Genomic DNA, 9081 nt, shown 5'->3' on the forward strand with positions numbered 1-9081 from the left:
GTTTCCGAAGCATATACTCGTATTTTCACTGTTACAATAAGTTTGCTTTAATTAATTATTTCCATGTGAGACATTGTTCTGCCCTGCAAACTTTGTTTCAATAAGGATGTAAATTGGCAAATGAACTCAGATATATCTAATTCCTAATCCCCAAAGCGAGTTAACTTTGAACACCATATGCCTCCACAAAGAGAATTACAAGCATGCGACATCCAGTTAAGAAACATAGGCAGGCATATACCAAAAAGACTTGTTCCCAACAGTTCAAACCACATTCATTTCTTCAAGCAAGTCCTCCTGTCTTAGCTGCTAAAGTTCCCTCATGAATCTGGGTCCAAGAAGATTATCTCTGAATGCACTGAGGCACGCCCTAACCGGAGAAACTGTTTAATGAGCTCCAGAGAATCACTGGCATCATCAGGTGTAACAATCATCTTCTCGAGCACAGGAGAATTTAAAAGCAGAAATCTGATGAAATCTAATTCAGTTTTGAGATCAAAGATGTAGGATATTTTGACAAGTCGCAGTTGGGTGAATGGGAAAATACAGTTGCCATATAAAGAGTTCACTTCTGACAAAGCAGCCTGAACCTCTTGGTGGGCCTACACAAGATATATATGCATCAGAATCTCTCTAAACAGTGTAGAGTTGGTTTGACATTTGAAATTCAATAAAAGATATTTACATGCATTAATAGAATAAAACTCACATAAAAATCTTGTTCTTCTACGAGAGCAGGGTATACCTACACAAGATATATGGGCATCAGAATGTTGATCACCTACTGTAAAATAGCTCTCTCAACTACAATTTTCAGAGTAGAATTGGATTGACATTTTAAATTCAACAGAAGAAATTTGCACGCATCGATAGAATAAAACTCACAGAAATTTCTAGTTCTTGGACAGCAGGGGAGCTTCTCAGGAGGCATAGGACAGTTAAAACCTCCGCCGGATCATTAAAGTTTACCATTACGGAAAGAAATTTCAAATATAGGCATGTTTAGGAAGCTTTGGTGACAAGGAGCCAACAACCAAAATCTAGACCAGAAATCATCAAGAAAACATCAGACCTAATGAACATGCTCATATTTCCACGGTCATGTAAATGATTATTTAATAAAAGTATGACACCAGAAAATCTGTTACCTGCAAAAAATATCTCCCAATCTTTAGCCTCTGGACAAGAGGCAGCTGAACCAAAAACTTGACCAAATTGCTATTGTCACAAACCCATGTTCTTCCGTGAGGATAGATATAAACGCGAACATCAGCCAGATTTAAGGTATTCTCAAAAGTAACATCCCCAAAATCACCTTCGACGTCAAGGAATTGGAGATTTGATGCATCAATCTTGAGATGGGTGAAAGTGGGAATTGACAAAGTCAACTTTTCAAGCAGAGGACAGCAAGCAATTAGATTTTGGAACACATCTTGGTCCACGGCAACACCCTTAAGAAGAAGGCTTTTCAAATTCCTGAAGCCTTTGAATGTTGATGGAGGTTTTAGCACACATATAAGTAACTCTAAACGAATCATATCTTGACAAGAAAACAAATATGAAGGAATTCTGTAGGGGCAAGTTCCCCAATTTTTAAGTATGAATTCTTTGATAGAGTTTCTTGACAGATGAAGAATCCATCAATCAATATCCCAATTGTCTAGACAATCTCCACCAGAAAGCTCAAACTTGTGAATGGGGCCAATGTGACCTAGGAGTACATGATCAACAATGTTCACAAAGGTTATATTCTCTCGTGTTGAGACACACTGATCATCAAACACAAGATGAGGAAGCATAGCCGATCTGTATCTCCACTTGGTTGATAAAACACCTGTCCTCACTGCCCCTCTAATGGGCAAACATGACAAAAAAATTTCTATAACATCACTTGGTAAGTTGCTAAATCTGTCCACCTCCATCTCCAATTTCAAACGGGACTTGGGTGGTTTTCTTTGCTTCTGACATATTCAAGTAGTTGAAAACATCACTGATCTAATGCAATGGATAGTGGAGTAGAGAGAGCGAATCAATAGCAAGCAACAAAGTTCAAATATCTATTGTCACAAGTTCACAACTAAGGAATTGTAACCACATTTCACATGGAGATACGTAACAAGTCGCAGTATATGGTTATTACACAAACTACAAATTTGTGAGCTTTCTTAGTTTAGTACGGTAGAGTTCCATTTCAGTTGGAACTTGGAACATTGGATTGTGGTGGGTCAAGCTCACTACCATAAAGGAAGATTACCATGTGAAAAAATCTCTACTTTCCATAACCAACACAATAAATAGAGCTACCATCTTCATGTCAGGGGCAGAGACAAGTGGAGTTTAGCCAGAAGTAGAGAAGTCGTACAATTTCCCAGAGGCAAATGAGTTGTTGTTGTGATGTGAATATTAAGGACTTGAAAGGAGAGGAGGTTTTGCCCAATTCCCCTCCACTTAACAATGAGAAAAACACATTCTTTATAATAATAAAAAATCTTCACACACTTTATCAGTTAGAAAATTGATCAAAAAATCATTTAGAAAGTGCCTCAGTTGAAGCCTTATCAATTGACTGGGAATGAAAATTGCACGAAATTAGAGCGAAAAAGAACCTTACCATATTCCCTTCGCTTTGGTCCAGAGAAATGGAGATAAGAGGAGCGCATCCACCCACCAAAGGAGCGAATTAGGGTTTGCTGCTTGCGATCAGAGAGTGAGAGAGCCCATTGGGGTTTCAATTTCAAATGTGGTGTCGTCCAAACTGCCCAAACGGCATCGTCCTGTCAAACATCTCTGATGTCATGCATGTCAAGCCACAGAGCAATGGCGCCAGAACCCCCTACCTTCACGCTGTTTTAACCATTAAACCATTTTTACCCAAATTAATTTAGTCATTGGAGTAATCGATTGTGACTGAACAAAGTGGCGATGGTGGGGCAATGAATTTTCATGTGTGAATCTGTTGGTAATAGTCCAAAACCAAGCATCAATGGCTTGTGTGGTTACAGAGAGAAAATAAAAGGTATCAATGGCTGAACCCAATACCAAATACGACCGCCAGCTCAGGTACTTTTTCTCTTCCTCTCTCTTTCTTCACCGTTTTGTCTTCCTCAAAACTCAAGCTCTTGTATACCCACATGGGTTGGATTTGTCTTTTAGATTGTTTGTGGTTCTTCGATTGTGTTAAATAGGGCTGCTGTGTTTTCATTTTCGCGCCAAGCAATCAGGGAAGATGAGTGAGGATTGGGAGGGAAAGGGATCAAGGACTATATTGCCCTCCTATTCTGTTTCACATGAGCCTCACGTGCGAATATAAGTTACCTTTGGATGAAATCCGCTACAATCGAACGGCATGTGTGAAATTGACCATTTAAATGAATTCAAGTGCTAAATTTATCATATTAAAGATAATTCGATTAGGGTCCTAATTCGAGGAGGTGTAGTAGAATTTACTCTTTAATTTATCATATTGAAGATAAGACTAGAAGAAGTATCTATGGCCGGTAGAGACAAGCAAACAACTGATCAATTCTTTGTCGTTTCTAGTCCAGGTATTGTTTCCCCAATCAAAACAATTTAGATGCCATGTTAGTCGTGTACATGCATGAATTACTAATAGTGTAATTTATATCTATTTGAGAAATTAGTTAAAATAGTCATTCTTCACAACTTTTATTTCAAAATAGTCAAAGCTCTCTATTTTATGACTTGTAAACGTCAAATACACAGCCAACAAAATCTAACTTAGTGAAAATGAACTTTGACTTGCAAACTAGTAGTCTCATGTTGAAATATCATTAAAATAATAGTTAGTTAGTTTGTCAAACAACAAAGTTGATCGCATTAGAATTGGATTGATTTACTTCGGGCTTTTTAGGAGCTATGGTCCCTGAACTTTATATCGACTTTAGCTTTAGTGCCGCATTTTTCAAAATGGCCTCTACGGTCCCTTAACTTCACTTCCGTTTGTAGCAAAGGTCATGGATTAACTTATGTTACTTATTTTTTGTCAAAATGAGGGGTGTATTGGTCCTTTTAGGTGGGTTTTAGTTCCCACCAACGTGAATCTCCTCTCCCCTCTTTCTTCCATGGCATCCTCTAGTTCTCAAAAATTTGTCTTTAGTAATTTACACATGTATCTTTGCGTATGATAACCAATTCTCATATCATTGTGATCATGAAAAAATTCTTTGAATAGTCATCTCTTTCTCTACTTTTTCTTTTTGGTCTACATTTTTAGCTCGCTAGGTATCATCAAGAAAACATCAGACCCAATGAACATGCTCAAATTTCCATGGTCATGTAAATGATCATTTAATGAAAGTATGACACCAGAAAATCCGTTACCTGTAAAAAGAATCCCTGAATTTTTAGCCTCTGAATATGAGGCAGGTGAACCAAAAACTTGACCAAATTGCTAGAACTGTTGCGAACCCATCTTTGGTCGACATAATTGTCCATAGAAATGCAAACATCTGCCAGATTTAAGGTATTCTCAAAGTAACATCCTCAAAATCACCTTCGACATGAAGGAATTGGAGATTTGGTGCATCAATCTTGAGATGGGTGAAAGTGAACCCTAACAAAGTCAACTTTTCAAGCAGAGAACAGCAAGCAATTAGATTGTGGAACACATCTTGGGCCAGGGTAACATGGTCAATAACAAGGCTTTTCAAATTCCTGAAGCCTTTGAATGTTGGCGGAGATTTTAGCAAACAACGAAATAACTCTAAACGGATACAAATATGAAGGAACTCTGTAGTGCCCCTTCCCAAATTACAAGTATGAGCTCTTTGATAGAGTTTCTAGATAGACGAAGAATCCATCGATCGATATCCCAAGTGGCTAGACAGCCAAAGTGAGAAAGCTTAAACTTGTGAATGGGAAACACTGATAATCAAACACAAGATGAGGAAGCATAGCCGATCTGTATCTCCAGTTGCTTGATAGAACACTTGTCCTGACTGCCTCTCTATTGGGCAAATGTGACAAAATTTGTTCTACAACATCACTTGGTAAGTTGCTAATTCTATCCAACTCCATCTCCGATTTCGAACGGGACTTGGTGGTTCTCTTTGCTCCTGACATATTCAAGTAGTTGAAAACATCACTGATCTAATGCAATGGCCAGTGGTGCAGAGAGGGAAACAACAAAATTCAAATATCTATTCTCACAATCCACAAGCAAAATCGATCAAAAACAAAAAACAATCCACAAGCAAAGCAAAACTTCCCGTGCTTTATCATTTACAAAATTTACCAAAAAATAAATTAGAAAATGCATACTTGAAAGTTTAAACCATATCAACTGACAGAGAATGCAAAATAATGCAAATTGCACGAAATTAGGGAAAATAAAATTAAAAACTTTACCAAATTCAGTACGCTTTGGTCCAGAAAAATGGAGATAGTGAGCCCAAAAAAAATTGCGTTTTGATCAAGATAACTTGTAGAGGAGCGCATCGACGAAACTAATGTTAAGAATTTCAGACATTTTGAAGTAACAGGAGGAGCCAATTAGGGTTTGCTAGTTGTTAGAGAGTGAGGGGCTTCAATTCTGATTTGGGAGAATCTGACTCATCCACACCGCATTACTCTACAGGCTGAAACGGCGGCGTGTTACAGGCTTGAAACGGCGCCGTGTGCATATATTATCATGCCGTTCTCCTGGTACACGGGGACCAAGAGATTCTTGGGCAACTGCCATTGGATTAAATCCAACGGTGGATAAGAGTTTAAACAATAAACTCATTTTATAGTTTTTAATGTCAATTTTTTTGGGGAAATAATTTATAGAGACTTTAACATCAGTACGCCACCTCAGGCTTCTTTTGACACTTTGGATGTTTTGCGGTCGTGGGTATACTGTGTTGGTCTTTAATTGGGGTTTTCTTTTCTTTGTTTGTTAGGGTCTTTTATTGTTTTGAATTGGAATCTCTTATTAGTCCATAATATGTGTGACACTCTTTTCTACCCTGAGTTTGTCCTGTGTGATTTTCCTAAAAAGATTTTAATGAGACTAACGTATTCGTATCGGTCTTAGTAAGCCTTTTTGGCTTATGAATGAAATCTTCTTCTCAAATAAAATTCACTTAATATCAAAAATTACGACATGTCTCTAATATGTATTTTGTCGTCCTTATTAACTTTTGCATTTAAACTTTTCCCTTCTTGATCGTACTTGGGATTGGGAGAGATGTCTTTTACACTTGGGATTGTCACATTGTTTTTTATTTTGAATATTTTCTTGTAATTTTTTTAGTTTATCTTCTTCTTTCAAGCACTTTTGAGATGGTGGGTTTGTGTAGCTAGCTAGTGAAGGATTAGATTCTGGATTTGGATGTAAAAATGTAAGCCATTGCCAATCGTTTTGAACATCTTAGAATCCAACTATTTTTTGCTTTTGTTGTTTGAAAAAGGCTTAGAATCCAACTATTTTTCCTAGTTATTTTGGTAGCTTTTACACATGAGGTGAGATCCACATGAATATAAGAAGTTGGGGAAAGTAGAGTGTTTGGGAAAGCAATTAGTTTCTGAAGCATATTCCTTGTAATTCATCTTTCCCTGTGAGACTTTGTGCTTCCCTGCAAACTTTGTTTCAATAAGGATGAAAATTGGCAAACAACTTAAATTTAAACAACATATGCCTCAACAAAGATAATTGAAAGTAATGATACTTCGTTCAGAAACATAGGCAGGCATAAACCAAAGAGACTTGTGCCAAACAGTCCAAAACCGCATTCATTTCTTCAATCAAATCCTCTTATCTATCTTAGCTGCCAAAGTTCACTGATGAATCATTGGTCAAGAAGATTATCTCTGAATGCATTGAGGCACGTCCTAACCGGGTTCAACCAGCGCCAACATCAAGGAATTGGAGATTTGGTGCATCAATCTTAAGACAGCCGAAATCGAGCTTTGCCAAAGCCAAACTTTCAAGTAGAGGACAACAAGCAATCAGATTCTGGAACACATCTTGGGACAGGGTAATGGATCATATATTTACAGGAAAACATATAAGAAGGAACACTATAGGAATATCCCGACTGGCTACACCATCTAAATAAGAAAGCTCAAACTTGTGCATGGGGCCAATGTGACCTTGGAGTACATGATCAACAATGTTCACAAAGCTTATACGCTTTTGAGTTGAGACACACAGATTATCGAACACAAGATGACGAATCGTAGCCCATCTGTATCTCCAGTTTCTTGATAAAATACTTGTCCTCACTGCATCTCTAATGGGCAAATGTGACAAAATTTGTTCTATAACATCACTTGGTAAGTTGCTAATTATGTCCAACTCCATCTACGATTTCGAACTGGACTTGGGTGATTCTCTTTACTCCTGACACATTCAAACACATCACAGATAAAAAGCAAAAAATTTCAAATATCTTTTCTGCTATTAACAGCAAAGTTCACAAATATTTCATAATCGAAAACACTCATCGACAGGGTTTAGGGTTCATAAGTTGTGTATATATACAAAAAAATGCAAAGACAGCGTTACTAACTGACTGGAATGAAAATTAAAAAAATGCGAAGACAACTTACCCAATGAGTTTGCTTTTCGAAGTTTGCCCCTTATCATTTTTTGGGTTCATAAGTTGTGTATATATACAATCAAATTGCTAGTATGAATATCCTATAATTATCTCTACAACTAAACGATAAATACAATATAGATACAGCTTATATCTATTGCTGATGTAAATGATAAACACAAGATTCCTCAAGAGATAGAGTCTTCTGCTTATACAAGTTACAACACAATAAATGCCCGAGACCACATTTATAAATTATTTTGTGTACCACATCTTAAATAGAGGTAGAGTCCACCGATAGAATGAGTCATACCTCTATTAGAATTGTGGTCCACAAAGTGATCTAAAATTATCAAACTCACCCAAATGAGCACACACATGTCTGCGAGAATTGAATAATGAATTTCTCAATCGATATGGACAAGTAAACCACTCAAAATTCTTGGTCAATTTCCAGTCCATGAATTTGATTCATAAATATTTATTTCATTAGATTTTTCGTATATGAATTTTTGATCATTAACATGTAGCTCGTGGCCCTTGGGTCAGAATTAAATATAAGGTAAGGCTAGTAGAATATCTATGGCCGGCACTAAATCGGATGAACCTTAAATGTCAAAACAACCCAAGTGAGAACTTGTCTGTGTGAAAATTGAATAATGAATGTCCCAATCGATAGAGACAGGTGAACCAATCAACCCAATTTAGATGCAAAGTTGGTCAACATAGTCGTCCACTATTGCATTAAAGTATATTGATAATAAATATGAAAGGGATAACAGCCTTAATTCCCAACTAAAATTTCCTTATTACTTAAAGTTAGTTTCAATACTATCTCAAATTATAAAACCACTAGGAATTCTACTCGAGCCAAAATACCTACAAAAAGGAATCCAATTTTGCCTTTAAAACTTAAAACGATAAGTTAACTTACAAAATAATATTACTCGTATAAAAAGACAGGTCATGAACTTAAATCGGAACTTGAAATCCAAACTTTCAGTGATTGAATTTTACTATTTATGGACTTACACATGTTAAGTTGTTCCCCGATCATCTCGACTAACTATTCTACTTTATTTGCACATTCAATGACTTTTAAATGATAAATACGCAAATAATAAGCTCTATTCTTTGTTATTAACGAAGGTGAGAAAATTCGAACTTAAATCACTTGTGATGATGGAAAACATAAATATTTTTAGAGCAACAGCTAATTGGTCCCTAGAAAAAAGGGTCAGCCCCCAATTTCGGAAGGGTCAACTTCACCATCACCAATAAATCATCCTTCAATTACTATATTGTATGCTTTTGTCACACTTCGATTTTGGTCCACTCTGGTGTATATTATATGCTTTTGAACCTTTCACATGTCCCATTTGAATTAAAATTTTTTGATATAGTCCACACGTCACAATTAATTATTTTTTCTTCTCTCTCGGCGTGCCGTTCCAATTAGACTGCTTCCAATGCCTACTTCCAAGAAACAAGTCCAAATCCCAAGCCCCCCCACACCTTTATAAACCCACAAACATAT

The 9081-nt window shown here is 36.7% G+C and overlaps 1 pseudogene across 1 annotated transcript; it reads right to left on the reverse strand.

The window, feature by feature from the left end:
• On the reverse strand, positions 1-3217 carry LOC103335058 (F-box/FBD/LRR-repeat protein At1g13570-like; annotated as a pseudogene). The gene is made up of 5 exons (XR_016128050.1): positions 2612-3217; positions 1149-1995; positions 886-1040; positions 710-745; positions 1-602 (listed from the first exon to the last, which is right to left on the reverse strand). The product of XR_016128050.1 is annotated as an F-box/FBD/LRR-repeat protein At1g13570-like (transcript).
• Positions 3218-9081: the final 5864 nt, after the last annotated feature.

Source organism: Prunus mume, linkage group LG6, assembly GCF_029339155.1.
Source record: "Prunus mume cultivar Tortuosa linkage group LG6, ASM2933915v1, whole genome shotgun sequence".
Lineage (NCBI taxonomy): Eukaryota > Viridiplantae > Streptophyta > Magnoliopsida > Rosales > Rosaceae > Prunus > Prunus mume.